The following is a 15,583-nucleotide window of genomic DNA, read 5'->3' on the forward strand; positions in this document are numbered from 1 at the left end:
GATCAGCACTAGTTAGGTTAACTGCCTGATAGATAACCCATGATCGCCTAAAGGAAAGTAACCTTGTCATAACCAATCTGCTTTTTTGCATAAGTATAACTTACTTGTTCCCACTCCCTTTTGCCTAAAAGTCTTGGATTTTTGTACACAATCTCGAGCTCCTTTCTATCTGCTAGGCTGGATGATTCTGGATTTGAATCAAATTTTTGCTCAAATAAACTCTTAAAAATTTTAATATGCCTCAGTTTATCTTTTAACAAATGTAAATTAATCATTTATATAACAAAATTATTTCTGTTTAGTTGCATGACTTTTAATTTTATTGTATATTTATTCTAATGCACAATGGAGATAAAAATTACTTCCCCAAGCCACCCTCTTAAGCAAGACTTAACAATCACTAGGGGTCCTTGTTAAAAATGTAGGTTTCTAGGGCCCTGTGAATATTTTATATGTTCCTAGGGAATTTTTTTTTAAGATTTTATTTTATTTATTTGGCAGAGAATGCGAGAGAGGGAACACAAGCGGGGGAGTGAGAGAGGGAGAAGCAGGCTCCCCGCTGATCAGGGAGCTCATTGTGGGGCTCGATCCCAGGACCCTGGGATCATGACCTGAGCCGAAGGCAGACGCTTAACTACTGAGCCACCGAGGCGCCCCAGGTTCCTAGGAAATTATTACTCAACATCATCAACTGTTTGTAAACTCTGTGGCATTATTTGGTTTAGAGTATAGCAATGTACTTGCTATCAGTGTGAATACATGTTTTTTGAAAATCTTTCATTTTGAAATCTATAAAAAAACTGTTGGCAAAGGTACAGGGTGTTCTAAAGACTCTGAGAAGCAATACATGATGATATTTATAATAACATGCCTTCATCCACTACCAGGCATCTATGCCTTAAACATTTTCCCCACTGTTTTTACACTGAAGGATATTTTGGGTGGAAATATTTTGCTGCATTGTCAAACAATGTTAATCAACCCCAAATAACTCAACAGATCAAACCCTCGGGATAGAGGAGATAGTAACCCTAGCGATTAAGAAACTAAACAAAGAACTCCAATTTAAGAGAGAAAAATGGTTGAACTTAGCACTCATCTTAAAGAATCCAATGTTTCCGATATGGAATCAAGCTTAGAAATCCTGTTCCAGTGAAAATAACATAGACTTTTAAACTAATGTGTATATCATATACTCCCAATTTTAAAAAGGGGAGTAAAGGAAATGTGTGTAGACAGTGTTAAGTACCATTTATTTTATTGAAAAACTAAAAAATGAAGTTTTGATACTATAGTATCCTATTGTGTTTTAGATGTCCTAGTCCATAATTTTTCTATCAACATTTACTGCTCACTTGTATAAGACAAGCTTTAGGATATGGGAAAACACACACATATGACATACATTATACTAGACCACTGATTACATCTGGGGCTACCTCCCGAGACCATCCTGATTCTCTTAACTAAAAAGTGCAACTACAGCACACAATTTTCATCATAAATTGCATATGCTACAATAAACAAAACCTAGCAAAACAAGGCTGAGTAAAGATACAGTTCCTGGTCATCTGCTAGGCTTTCTTACTGGCAAAGCAGCCTATGCTCTTCATGTGTTATACACCAACTCAGATTGTGTCTCAGCAAATTTACAGATTATTATGTCATCAACCATCTGGATCACTTGGGAATAGTCAAATTGATGAACACCATAAATCTATAGTAAAAACATTACACTATTATACATAGTTCATACCTACAGGGGAATCTTTTCAAATTAAAAATGCAAATGTATTTTAATTCAATCATACTTTTAGAGAAACCAGTCTTCCATAGAAATATGTATTTAGAAGCTATTTATACCCTATTTTGGATAATTAATTAACATACTACTTATTTTCTTGCCATTTGCCCTATTTCTTTAGTTTTGACAATCCCCCTCAGAGAGAGAGAAAGATAAAGGGAACAGATACAATTAAAATTAATTTGTTTTTATAAGGTTTAAAATGAAGGAGAAAGTAAATACATTAAATCTATTTGGAGGTTATTTTTTGGATGTTATTTATCTATTATCCCTGAACCCAGTTTTAAATACATTCAACCATAAATTACAAAATAACTGGTCTATAAATCAGGAATCAGTATGAAATCAATTTTTAGAAGAAATTTCCATAATATAGCCAAGTGGTAGTATTCTATCTTAAAACGTTATTCTTCTTGTAAGCATTAACTAGCAGCTCAGTGACTGCCATATTTATGATAGTGCCATGTAATTAGCTGACTCACCTAATAAGACTTCACAACAGAGCAACCTTGCCAGCCTTTTTCCCTGCAACTTGGTTATAGACCTAGTTCTAAACACTAATATACAATGGGAAGTCTGGGAATAAACTATCTTTTGTTTTCCTCTCTAAAAATGAATCTTCTTCTTCCATTATACTATACATACTATATATACATATATATAAATATATATAAATATACATAACTAGTGTGTATATATATATATATATACTATATATAAGTAAATAAATATATATTTAAATTTACTTATTATTTTAAGTTTGCATAGATAGGATTTTTGCAGACCTGTCCCTGGGGTAGTGACTGAATGAGACATCAAAGTAAAAGTGGGTCAACCTGAAAAAAAGATCTACCCTTGTGTTGAGCTCAGAACCAGCCAGTCGTTTCATCTTTGCAAATTCATTGATATAATGGCAGCAAGTCTTAAAACTAGGACCTGGGTACAGAATCAGTGAGGGTAAGTGTCAGAGATCAGGGTCTGCTTCTGTATTTTAGGTGTCTTAGGAATGCTAAAAGGCTCCCAGAAAGAGGAAATCTGCCATCAAAATCTTATTGATCCAAGGCCTAGGTGTTTGCTTTCAAAACTAGGTGGGAAACTGGTCTTAGTATCTGACTGGGAGAAAATATGTCAGGCAAAATAAAATGTTTGTACACCAGAGGGTGGCTAGGACTTAATAAGGCTCTGAAGCAGAGAGTGAAGACAGTAGCTTCAAGATCAGTGGACATGAAATCTAGGAGGAGAATCTTAAAGAGCAAGATGAAGATGTGTCTTCTTTGTCTAAGAAAGTAAGATGAGGAAAAGGCTCTAAGAAAGCCAGAGCAGGAACGCAGTACATGTAGTCAGATGCATGTTGATACCTGAGGGTCCAGGAGTCTCCTCGCTACTGTGAACAGATGTCAATCACATGTGAAAGGCTCTGAAGATCTGGAAGGAAAACTCTTCAAGTGGATCTCAGCCTTCAAGTTGGAATATCTTTGTTTAGCATCTCTGACAGACAGAAGGGGCTCAGGAATGATGCCCTACAGGCCACAGTAGTCACTTTCTGTAGGTTTTGCAATTATTCTACCCTGAAAATACTCTCATTGTTAAGCTTTGTCACAATTGTGATTGTTACTTTCTTTTGGTTACGTGGAAAGAGTTTTCTCTGAAAACCTCTATCCATGTCTCAAGAGATCTAAGATAAAAGGAAATCTACTTAAAAGATTATCAAGAAAGGTAATAGCCTGGGTGTATCCTTAGGAGGTGACTGAAATAAAATATTAAAATGATTAATTTTCCATCCTACAACTAAGGTTTATTTAGGGCTTATCTCTATTTGGTACTGTTCCAGGAGTTTCACAAGCATTATTTGATCTTAAAAAACAACCCTATGAGAAAGTTACTACTATTATCTCTATTTTACCAATGAATGAACAGAGATAGGCAGTCTGGTTCCCAAGGCACTCAGCTATTACATCTATGTCTTACATAGACAGAATGTATTTTTTATCATATGTTTATTAAATCTGCAAACACTAAGCTAATTAATTTTTTCTTAAAGAAAAAGATAGCTTATTATGAATTTAATGAATAGCATTTTTCTGGTTTAGACCTTTTCATTAGTGTCTTCTAACCAAATAAAGATGATAAAACTGTCAGAAATAAATTGTTCATTTCCTCCCAAATATGTGGCACAGAAACTACAGTTTTTTAGAATGCTTTGCAATATCATCACTTGAGCTTTTTCCTCAATCCTTTTTTTTTCTTTTTAGATTTATTTTAGAGAGAGAAAGAGAATGCGAGAGTGAGGGGAGGGGTAGAGGGAGAGGGAGAATCTCAAGCAGATTCTGTATTTAATTTGTCAACTATTCTCCTTTTGTTTTTTAAAGATTTATTTATTTTAGAGAGAAAGAGAGACAGAGATGGGTGGAAGGGTAGAGGGATAGAGAAACTCAGACTCCACACTAGGCATGGTGTCCCATGAGGGGCTCAATTTCACAACCTTGAGATCAGACCTGAGCCAAAACCAAGTGTTGGACACTTAACCAACTGCACCACCCAGGTTCCCCAACCATTTTCCTTTCTTTGATTAGTTTATATCTGTTTTTTTATTGAGTGGAAACTCCTCAATTTTTGTATAAAATATGAGAGAAAAACAAAGAACATACAAAATATTCTGTATTTGAGATGCTGCAAGTGTCTCTATGGTTGTAAGGAGAAGGTGGTGTTGGTACACGTGTGTGTGTGTGTGTGTGTGTGTGTGTTGGAAAACTATATATTGAGGATAATTCCTAATCCTATTATTCTTGAGGAACTAGAAGTGTGGTTACACAATCACTCTAAATACTCTGTGTCATAGTCTCCTCCCTCCAACAACTGTATGCACTATTTGTTGTTGAGAAGATAAGGAAAAAACATGCTTTTAAGAGAATGGGATTTGGTGGCTGATTGACCTAGTGGCAGATGGTATCTGTGAGATTTTGAGCAATGCAGAGGTCTCAACTGGAAAATGGTGGTAATAAAACCTTTATCAGACTGTTGTTGTATTAAGTGAAATGATATACATAAAATAGCCTATAATGACCAGCACACAGTCAAAATAATACAAATATTTACTAAGCATCTCTAGATGTCTTAAGCATTTTTTTTTGTGATCTAACTATTCCAATAAATGTATATCCTATATTGTCTCAAAACATATTACCTGCTGCTGTTGTTATATTTTCATTTTCCTGCTAATTTTTATAAAGCTTTTTTTGGGGGAAAGATTGAAACAAACAAATAATTATTTTAAGAATGGAAGCTTTTGCCTTTTTCATTGACTAGCTACATTTGACTATTGTCAGTATTTTGCCTTTCTCAAATTGGTTCACAAGTCCCCCTTTTTGTTCCCTCTCAGTTGCTTAGAAATGCAGCCGAAAACTTTTAGTACTAAGTGATAGACAGGCCTTGCTATGTTCTGAGTACATCCAAGTGAAATAGCTCTATAGCACTTGCTTTTTACCTATCAGTGCAAATGCTGTACAGTGTCCTCACTGTTTTTAACTGAAGACTTACAAGTAGAAGTAGTATTTTATTTAGACCATACCAAGGGTGAGAAATATTCACAGCACCCATACTTAAAGATGAATGTACTTTTCTTCATGTTTATAATGCTGGTAAAGAAGCACCTTCTATCCTTGCAAAACTGGCTTCTCATAATTGAAGCAAAACAAGATATATATTATGACCATTTTTTTGTAGACTCTTGGATCAACCTCACAAAAGGCTTAGTACTGTGCCTGTGAAACTCTAGACTGCTATATCAGTCAATTATAACCTTGCCATAAGAGACACTCATGGGGAAAGAATACAGAGTACAGAGGTCTTAGAAATGGCAAATACCAATAGTGTAACATTAGTATTTATGATAATATGTCCCAACTGGTAACACCATGACTTGCTTCCCAAAATGTGCAATATATTTATATTTAAGGGATTATATATAAGATTTGGGGAGGCAAATGTAAAATTAACACTGTGTTGTACAAAGAACTGAGCAGCTAATGATAATTTTTATATTATTTATCAATAAATGCCTCCAAATTATAAGTTATGAAGCAGAAAATATTATTTCTGATAGTCTAATTCAAAGATAGAGCTTCCATACATTTTGTGTTATATTGTTATCACATATACAATCTTAGCCAATATCAACCTACTCAACTAATGGAAATTATTATTCAGTGGAAGGATCATGAAGTAGATTAGCTATAGCAATAACCTGGAGAGAAGTGGTCAGGTGACTAGAGGAATGGGAATGCAAATGGAGCAAAGAGATTGCCTTGGTGAGATGTAGAAGTTTAATGGACAGGATTTAGCAACTGATGTTTAAGACCTGTGATAAGTCTGAGATTTTATCCTACTTGCAAGCTAATGAGTTAGTCTGCCACAGTTTTACAGATACTGGCTAAAAACATAAGAGTCCTGGGTCAGAGGTGAATGAATGCCTTTATTACCCATCAGAGTAATGGCTACAGAAGTAGCCAGAGTATCATCATTTTCTTGAGGTGATTCTCTAAGCCCTAATTCCCATAGGGAAGTGCAGGTGATACCTACACAGCCAGCCGATTGCATTACAGAAGAGGAATCCAGGATTTAAGGAACATGAATCTTTTATAATAGGCAGTAAACCTGTCTTTCCTTTGCTCCAGAATGAGACATTATCTCTAACCAAGGCTATCAGCACACTTGCCCTTTGCTTTAGACAAAGAAACTACTTTTATCTTCTAAGGCTTTTCCCTCTATAAAAATCCTTGAAATACAGTCTCAAAAAGCAGTTAATGCCTGCTTCCAAAATGTACAGAAATGTGAGACTCTTAAGCTCCCCACAGTGCTCAAATGTAGGCAGATTAACACAAGGACAAGGGATAAAAACAGTAAGGTTTTGAGTATAACTAGGAAGATGGGGACTATTAGCAGTTGTGATAGAGAAAAAGAGGGCAAAATAAATTGTAGTGCCAGTCATTTCTTATTGAGTCTGAGGTGCCTCCATAAATATATGTTGAAAATATGAGATTAGAGTTGAAACTTTGGATATATATTTGAATATTACTCCACAGAGCTATTTGAAGAAGTCATCAGAGTCCCCAAAATTAAGAGAAAAAGAGACAAGTGAAAGAAAGCATTATGGTATCACCTGAAGAAATTTTGTAGCTAGGAGGGAAAGTAGGAAAAAGAAGGAAAAGCAAATGGGAAATAATGTTTTAAAAGCTAAATGAAAAAGCTGTTTTTCTAACACACTGGTACTATCACTGGCAGTTTCAAGAACTGAAAAGAGAAAATAAGAGAAGTACACATGTGCTCTTTTAGTACTCGATCTTTTTTTTTTTAAAGATTTTATTTACTTATTTGTCAGAGAGAGAGAGAGGGAGCACAAGCAGGGGGAGCAGCAGGCTCCCCGCTGAGCAAGGAGCCCAACTCGGGACTTGATCCCAGGACCCCGAGATCATGACCTGCGCCGAAGGCAGATGCTTAACCAACTGAGCCACCCAGGTGTCCCAGTACTCAGTCTTTTATGCATGGGGGATACATATATTTATTAAATATTTAAGTTTGCTGAAGAATCCAGAAAAGATGAATAAGTCGGATTTCAGGGAATAAAGGAATGAACAGGGCCACTGGAAGCCAGGATGGTAGACATAATTGATAAGTGATGAGTAGAGAAAGTTGTTGGGACAATTAATTTTTAGGGCAATGGGATTTGTAAGGGAAAAGCCTTAGAAGATAAGACTATATTAATACTAGTCTTTTTGTTTTTGTTCTGTCGTTTTGTTTTTCTTTTTGAAGAAATGGAGAGACTCATTAATGATTCTAATAGGAATAGAGTTTCACAAGACAGAGGCGTTGATTGATAATGTAAAATCTCAAAAGAGAGAGAAAAGGATGGGGTCAAGAACACAGGGAGTGTTTACATTAGAAGAGGCAGGACACATTAACATGCAATGATACTTCCAGGTGGAAACAAGAGAACCAAAAGAAGCCTGAAACATATGGTCTCTATTTTTGCAGTAAGATAGGCAATGAAATCATAAAGATGGAAAATTTAAGGGTGGAAAAGGCAGGGGAAGGAATTTATATTTATTTATTGAATAATCTTGTGGTTAATCATCCCATTTTATTGATGATAAGCATATATGTCAGATTGCATTTTTGCCTAAAGTCACAGAAGACATGAACAGACATTTCTCCAAAGAAGACATCCAAATGGCCAAAAGACACATGAAAAAATGCTCAACGTCAGTCATCATCAGGGAAATCCAAATCAAAACCACAATGAGATACCACCTCACAGAAGTCAGAATGGCTAAAATTAACAAGTCAGAAAACAACAAATGTTGGCAAGGATGCAGAGAAAGGGGAACCCTCCTATGTGGTTGGTGGGAATGCAAGCTGGGGCAGCCACTCTGGAAAGCAGTATGGAGGTTCTTCAAAAAGTTAAAAATAGGGCTACCTTATGACCCAGCAAATGCACTACTGGGTATTTACCCAAAGGATACAAATGTAGTATCTCCCCCCAATGTTTATAGCAGCAATGTCTATAATTGCCAAACTATGGAAAGAGCCCAGATGTCCATCAGCAGATGAATGGATAAAGAAGATGCATGTATATACAAGGGAATACTACCCAGCCATCAAAAAGAATGAAACCTTGCCATTTGCAATGACATGTTTGGAACTGCAGGGTATTATGCTAAGCAAAATAAGTCAGTCAGAGAAAGATAAATGCCATAGGATTTCACTTATATGTTGAATTTAAGAAACAAAACAGATGAACATAGGGGAAAGGAAGGAAAAATAAAGTAAGATAAAAACAGAGAGGGAGGCAAACCATAAGAGACTCTTAATTATAGGAAACAAACTGAGGGTGGCTGAAGGGGAGGCGGGTGGGGGGATGGGGTAACTGGGTGATGGGCATTGAGGGCAATTGATGTAATGAGCACTGGGTGTTGTATGCAACTGATGGATCACTAAAATTCTACCTCTGAAACTAATAATATGTTAACTATCTTGAATTTAAGTTAAAAATTAAAAAAAAAAAAGAATTGTACTGCCAGTTTTTTGTCATAGGGTGACTTTCTGGGCATCACAGCTAGTGTGTAAACAAATCATTTGGATGGCCCAGTTTGTTACATTAACTAAAAGCCAAGTCTAAAGCATAGGTAGATAGATATAGATATGTACACACACTATATTTATATACAAAACCACTTTCTATTCACCCAAATTCCTAAATCATACAGTATTTTTAAAAATAATTCCAAGCATTTGGAAACAAGAAAAAAGTCACTTTGCTATACAAAGGAGACTGTGCATAATGTGTTTTAAAGTGAGTTGGAAGAAATGAAATTTGATCTTTGAGGTTAAAAATAATTCAATATAAATCTATATTTAATTATTCTGAATGACTATTATATTTTGCACATTCCTACACGAATTTTTATTGCTTAGTTTACCTTCATTTTTGATTCCTCTTACTTTAATTTTGATATCTCTGGAATTTAAGTCTGGGAAACTATTTCATCTTCTCTAGCCCTAACTTTTCCAGGATTGGCATTCTTTTTTTCATCTGCAGAACTCCTGTCCCATTTTTCACAACTCAAACCATAATTCGGTGTGGAGTATCTATGCGTCCCATCTCTGTGGAAACCAAGATGTAAGCAACACAAAGATTATTTTATTAGAAAGTTCACTAGAGCAGAAGAGCCAGTACACACAATTTACTTTCAGCAAGTTTAACCTGGAAAGAATGTTTGCCTCTGTTGAGTTTCCTCAGGCAAATGGACAGCCACTGAATGTTCCAAACAAAACAAAACAAAAACCAGGTGGTAAGACTGTGTTGGAGCTCTCATGTGCTTATGTTCAGAAAACAGAAGGTTGGTGCTTCTCTAAGCGTTAATACAGCATAACAATTCCTGCCCGAGTTTGACAATCCAATCATTTTAAACCTCTGTATCATCATCATCATCACCCTCCTCCTCATCATCAAAGCATGATTAAATATAAAATACTATTTCTTCACAAGAAATTTTTTACAATCTCTGTGGAAATGGATAAAAGTGGTTCCATCATTCCCTCTCCCCCAGGACCGGGGACTTAGGCACATCAAAGGAATTCAGAGAGTTCTTTGAAGCAAGTGTGAAAACCCACAATGATCAAATGTGTATTAAAGAGGGCACGTATTGAATGGAGCACTGGGTGTTATGTGCAAACAATGAATCATGGAACACTACATCAAAAACTAATGATGTACTGTATGGTGACTAACATAAAAAAAATTAAAAAAAAGAAAGATACAAACATCTTATTTCAGGAAAAAGGCAGCATGATATAATAGAGAATCATCAGTTAAAAACCTGAAGCTACTTTCAAGGTACTACTGATAAATCACTATAATTTGACAAGTTATCCAATCTGTATTTCATCTGCATACCTGTAAAATAAGACGTTCAAACACATATACACATGCAGGTGTTACAGAACAAGTATTGAGTGAGTGTCTAAATGTGAAATTTTAGACTTTCAGTTTTATTATCTTCATAGCATAGCACAATATATATTGAATGAGTTACTAAATCAATAAACAGAATTAACATGGGTTAGTTTTAATCATATTTAGAACAGAAATCATTTCCATAAAATTTTTGAAGATGGAGCTGTACATTCATTATCCCTAAATCTCTGTGTGACTGATGTCCCAATTTCACTATTAGCTCTTCAGCCTTGGCTGTTAAGGCCTGCTCTCTCCTCTGGTCCTCTCTCTAAATGTCACAGCTATTTCTGGCAGGTAAGACAACTGCTTTGGTTAGTGTGAACACACACCACTGAGGAGTGCAAGGCACCTGAGAGCGAAGGCTGCTAAAATAGGGAAATAACTCAGGGAAAAAAAAGATAGGAAGCTGAAAATATAACATCCATGCATTTGTCTACTTATAATCTAATTTACATGTCAGTCATTTTAAAAAGAATATAAGGTGTTTAGAAAATGTAGTTTTGCCTCTAGCTACACTTAATATCATGGCCACTTAATACAAAGCAGTGTCCTTGCTTGGTATCGCAAAGGACAACTCGGAATTGAGAGCTCAGTCTCTAAGGATGGTTTATATACTCTGTATCTTGAGGCACAACAAGGAGAGAGTTCATCATTTTTCAGAAAACACTGCCATTATTCAAGTTAGAGAGAGGGCTGATGAAAGACTTTTCAAAGATTTAGAGAGATCATGAAGGCAAGCTGACTTTTAACAAAAACAAAATGTGGTTATGCAGTTTCTGACTGAATTTTTAAAGTCCATAAACTCATCCAAAGACAAGATTTTTTTAATTGCAATGGGGAAAAACTGAATATTATTTGGACTATCAATTGTGAAATTAAGCAAAAAGGAAGTTTTGCTAATGGGCGGATTTAATATTCATGAATGTGATGGTTCAGCATTTTCTCTAATGTTTCCCACAGCAAGACCACTAATTAATGATCAGCTATACAAATGGAACATATCATTGTCTGATACTCTGATACTATTTTTTTCTTTGCCAAGAGTTAATACTTCTTATTTTGAATATGTTTTATTATTCCACTCCACGTTTCCCTATTCCTACCCAATCATTACTTGATTTTCTTTTCATTAAGTCTTCTTATTCTCTCTACAGGGTTTTTTTAAAGCCTGGTTTACTATCTTGCAATCCTCCAGCTGTGACTTGAGTAATGTTGTTACTTCCAAGGATCCGTCTGACATTAGCTGACTTTATGAAGCATAAGCATCAAGATGAAAGACAAGACTTTTAAAATAAAATGCCTGAATCAAATGAGAGGTCAAATTTTGCAGAGTGTTTTGTGTCTTGAAAGTCTTCTGGCTGTAATTATCTGAAGCCCTTGGCTAGATAATTATTAAGGGACTCTTGCAATTGTCCCTTTTCTCCACACAAATCACCACATTAATTAAGAGACAATCACTGGAGACAGGTTACTGTTCTGCATCTTTAAGTATTTTTAGATCTTCATTTCCAGAAAAAAAATACATTAAGAAAAAGATTGCTTCTCAGCCACATTTTCTGATATACAGATATTCTCAAAAAGGTCTCTGGAATGTACCTCAATCTTATTTCTGCACATTTTTAAAAGGAGGTCATTATGAATTTCACACATATTTCATAACCTATAATGTACTTATCTAATCTGATTTCACCTGAGCTAGTAAAGAAATATGAATCAGGTGCTTGTGATCAAGGTGCTAAAGTGATATTTACACTAGATCACCACCTTAAGATGTGAAAGCTTAGTGAGACAAGAAGCAAACTGATGATTCATTAGCCTAAGAGCAGTATAAAACTACCTTTGGGGGCCTTTCCGGGGTTAATGTAGTGATCAGAGAACCTGGCTCTCGGTTACAGGAATGCCAACCAAAGCTGGCCCTAGACTTTGGATTATGTCTTATTACATTGTGCTGTGTTAAAATAAAAATGCAAACAAAAGCAAGCAAACTGAGTGATAAGAACTTCTTCAGTTTCCTTGCCAATTTCCTTAATTGCCTTTTTCTAAGACCAGCTCTCATGCCAAGTAGAAGAGAAGGGATCTAAGAGGAGAGACCTAAAATCTTCATCATCCCCGTATCCTTAGATCCTAGAACAGCATATGCACCTAGTAAATAGTTTGCAAATAATCATTGATTAACTGTACTTCTATAAGTTTTTCCATGATATCCTCTGTCAGAGCCAATCTCTCTTTGCTATGTGCCTTGCTAAACACTTTCCCTGTGGATCTAGTTCAGCATAAACTATCATGAGATTATTGGTGTAGGCCAGAGTCCTTTGCTGGGGAGTAAGTTCCTCAGAGCAGGGATAAAATCATATTTTCATCTTTATCTTCTACAGTTCTTTGCCCAGTGCCTAGCAAATAATGCCAAGTAAAAAAATATGAAACTGAATAAATATATATAAGGACACCAGTGGAGAAAACAGAAAATTAAGAGTTATTAAAAAAATAACTCAATTAAATTGTGTAAAATAGGAATCCCTTGGTGATTTATAGCAGAAATTAGGATTCAGATCCAAGTAAAAAAAAGATACTATTGCCCCATAAAGATATGATAAATATCTTTGTACAAAAATATTTGTACCTTTGAAATCACTAAAATTTTTGTAGGATTCATTAATTGTAAGATAGGTAAAAATATATATTGTTTGATATTAAGTGCTTACACTAAATTTAATATTTTAATTCATTTCCTTTTTATGTGTAAGTACTTATAGTACATTAAGGTCAATATGCATGCCTGTCACCTGAGGTACTCATTATAAATGCAGATTCCCAAGCTTTGAGCGCTAATTACTGAACAAATTCAACAAGAATTTGAATTTTAAAAATAAGCTCTTTGGATGATTTGTAAAGATTAAAAGTGACTCTTCGTTTTTTATTTGCTATTGCAAAATTTTACATATGCATTGACTAGTAAGTTTCCTTTCTCTGAGAAAAGAATTTTTTTCTCTGGGGGAAATATAAATGTGGTTGGCTTTTCTGAGAGCACACGTTTCTAGAAAAGCCTTGATCCCAGTGACAATATCATCCAAATCAATGAGAGTGGTCTCTACCCCTTTGCCCTTACTCCCCTGCAGAAGGAGCCCCCCAAATCCAATTACAGATAGTCCATTTTCTATTCCTGGTATTATCAATGGGACTCCCACCTCAGCTTAGGATTCTGGATGAAGAAGGAATGCATCAATTGTAAAGTACTTGATAATGAAAAAAAAAAAAGTCATCTTTCAGAATTACAAAAAATGAATGAATATAACCAATGTTTAAATTTAAAGTGTCTTGATTATAGAATGAAACTTATAGAATGAAATAGAATTATAGATAATAAAGGTAGCTAATATTTTTTTGAAGATTTACTACTTGTTAGATACTCATTGGGTGATTTCCCATAACCTTAGGATGTAGGTACTAAGAGGAGGTCCACTCTACAAACATTAACTAATTTTCCCCAATTCAGTCAGCTTATAGGAAGTGGAACCAGGAATGTTGGGTCTGGAAGCTATGCTCTCAACTACCAGGCCACATAGCCTCTCAAGGCATGCCTGGATATGTGGGGGTATGTGTTTAGGGATACACGCACACCAGCGTGCCATTTATGTTTAATCTGTCTACCAATGTTTACATTCATGTTGGAGTTCCAGGCAAATGAGAAAATATTTGTACCTTTGAAATCACTAAAATTTTTGTAGGATTCATTAACAGTCTCTACCCCTGTGTATTTCCACAGTACCTTTAAAGTTTAACAGGTGGGAACTTTTATATGAATCAAACACAAGTACAAACAACATCAAAGAAGAAACACTTTTTCCATTTAACATCCGCTCATAAATCTCTAGTTTCCTTCGGATTTGACTTTAAATCTTGCCCCATTTCCCAGAAATTGATCTCTTCTAACTGACTTCTATTAAAGAATTTAGAGGGCGCCTGGGTGGCTCAGTTGGTTAAGCGACTGCCTTCGGCTCAGGTCATGATCCCAGGGTCCTGGGATTGAGTCCCGCATCGGGATCCCTGCTTGGCAGGGAGTCTGCTTCTCCCTCTGACCCTCCCCCCATCTCATGTTCTTTCTCTCTCTCTCATTCTCTCTCTCAAATAAATAAATAAAATCTTTTTTTAAAAAAAGAATTTAGAAAAAGAAAAAAGACAATACAATGCAAGTGATTCTTCTAATAATGTTTCATTCTCCCATTCTCTCTCTCTAGAGCATACCATCTGCTCTCAAATCATTTAATAAAGGTCTCTCAGCATGCTTTCTTTAGTTAATATACAAGTACACAAATACATGTGTAAACACACACACACATACACTACAGACTAGAATGCCTTTTTTGGAGGGGTTTTGGGGCCTATATGATATCTCTATTATTTAAAAATTTCATAGCACTTATGCTCATGAGGAAATATAAAGCTTGGGAACAAAGAAAAAAGATTACTATATGTCTTTTAATTTTTTTTTTTTAAACAGGCTTACCAATGATTAAATTATCTGAGAGAAACTATCTGAGTTAGACTTCGCAATTAACTATTTGATTGGGGCCCAAACAACTTCAAGTTTTTTTTTTTAAGATTTTATTTATTTATTTATTTGCCAGAGAGAGAGGGAATGCACACAAGCAGGGGGAGCAGCAGGCAGAGGGAGAATGAGACTCCCTGCTGAGCAGGGATCCCGATGCGGGACTCGATCCAGGGACTCCAGGATGTGGGACTCCAACCCAGGACCCTGGGATCATGATCTGAGCCGAAGGCAGATGCTTAACCGACTGAGCCACCCAGATGTTCCCACTTTGGAGTTTTACGTTAAATTGTAGATGTTTGTTCAGTAGAAAACATAATTCCAAAGGTTCATTGATCAGTAAAATATCAACTAGTTTTGCAACTATAAGCCAATTCATTTTAGAATTCCTTTGACTGTTTCTATAAATCTTTATTCCTCAAATTTTTCCTTCCAACCAGTCTTACCAGCTTCCTGGTTCCCATATTAGTTGAGTAAAATCTTTTACTCCTATCCATGTTACTTGTGTGTGAAAGACATTTTCTTACTTTTGAAACTATAATATACTGTAGAAAGGCCAATTTCTAGGTTCACCTGAAGCATTGTTGAATTATTTTTTCCTCTTTTAGTTTTAACATTCCATATAATTTTAGATTACTTAAAAACTCAGAAAATGTTTTATTTATAGTCTTCCTAAGTAATACAATCTGTTACCTAAATTAGATAAGTAAAATTCTTTGGA

General features: G+C 35.4%; 1 protein-coding gene and 1 long non-coding RNA gene across 3 annotated transcripts in view; one reads left to right on the forward strand and one right to left on the reverse strand.

Annotated features, from left to right (window-relative positions):
* LOC113925278 overlaps positions 1 to 11,613 on the forward strand; it is a 40,924-nt gene extending 29,311 nt beyond the window's left edge. For both annotated transcript variants that reach the window (XR_003520964.1, XR_003520965.1), the window contains one exon: positions 11,471 to 11,613. This is a non-coding gene — a long non-coding RNA (uncharacterized LOC113925278). The remainder of the gene's footprint in view (positions 1 to 11,470) is intronic.
* The window catches only part of SNCA (synuclein alpha), a 145,750-nt gene that overhangs the window by 41,823 nt on the left and 88,344 nt on the right, over positions 1 to 15,583 (reverse strand).

Source organism: Zalophus californianus, chromosome 2 (assembly GCF_009762305.2).
Source record: "Zalophus californianus isolate mZalCal1 chromosome 2, mZalCal1.pri.v2, whole genome shotgun sequence".
Classification (NCBI taxonomy): domain Eukaryota; kingdom Metazoa; phylum Chordata; class Mammalia; order Carnivora; family Otariidae; genus Zalophus; species Zalophus californianus.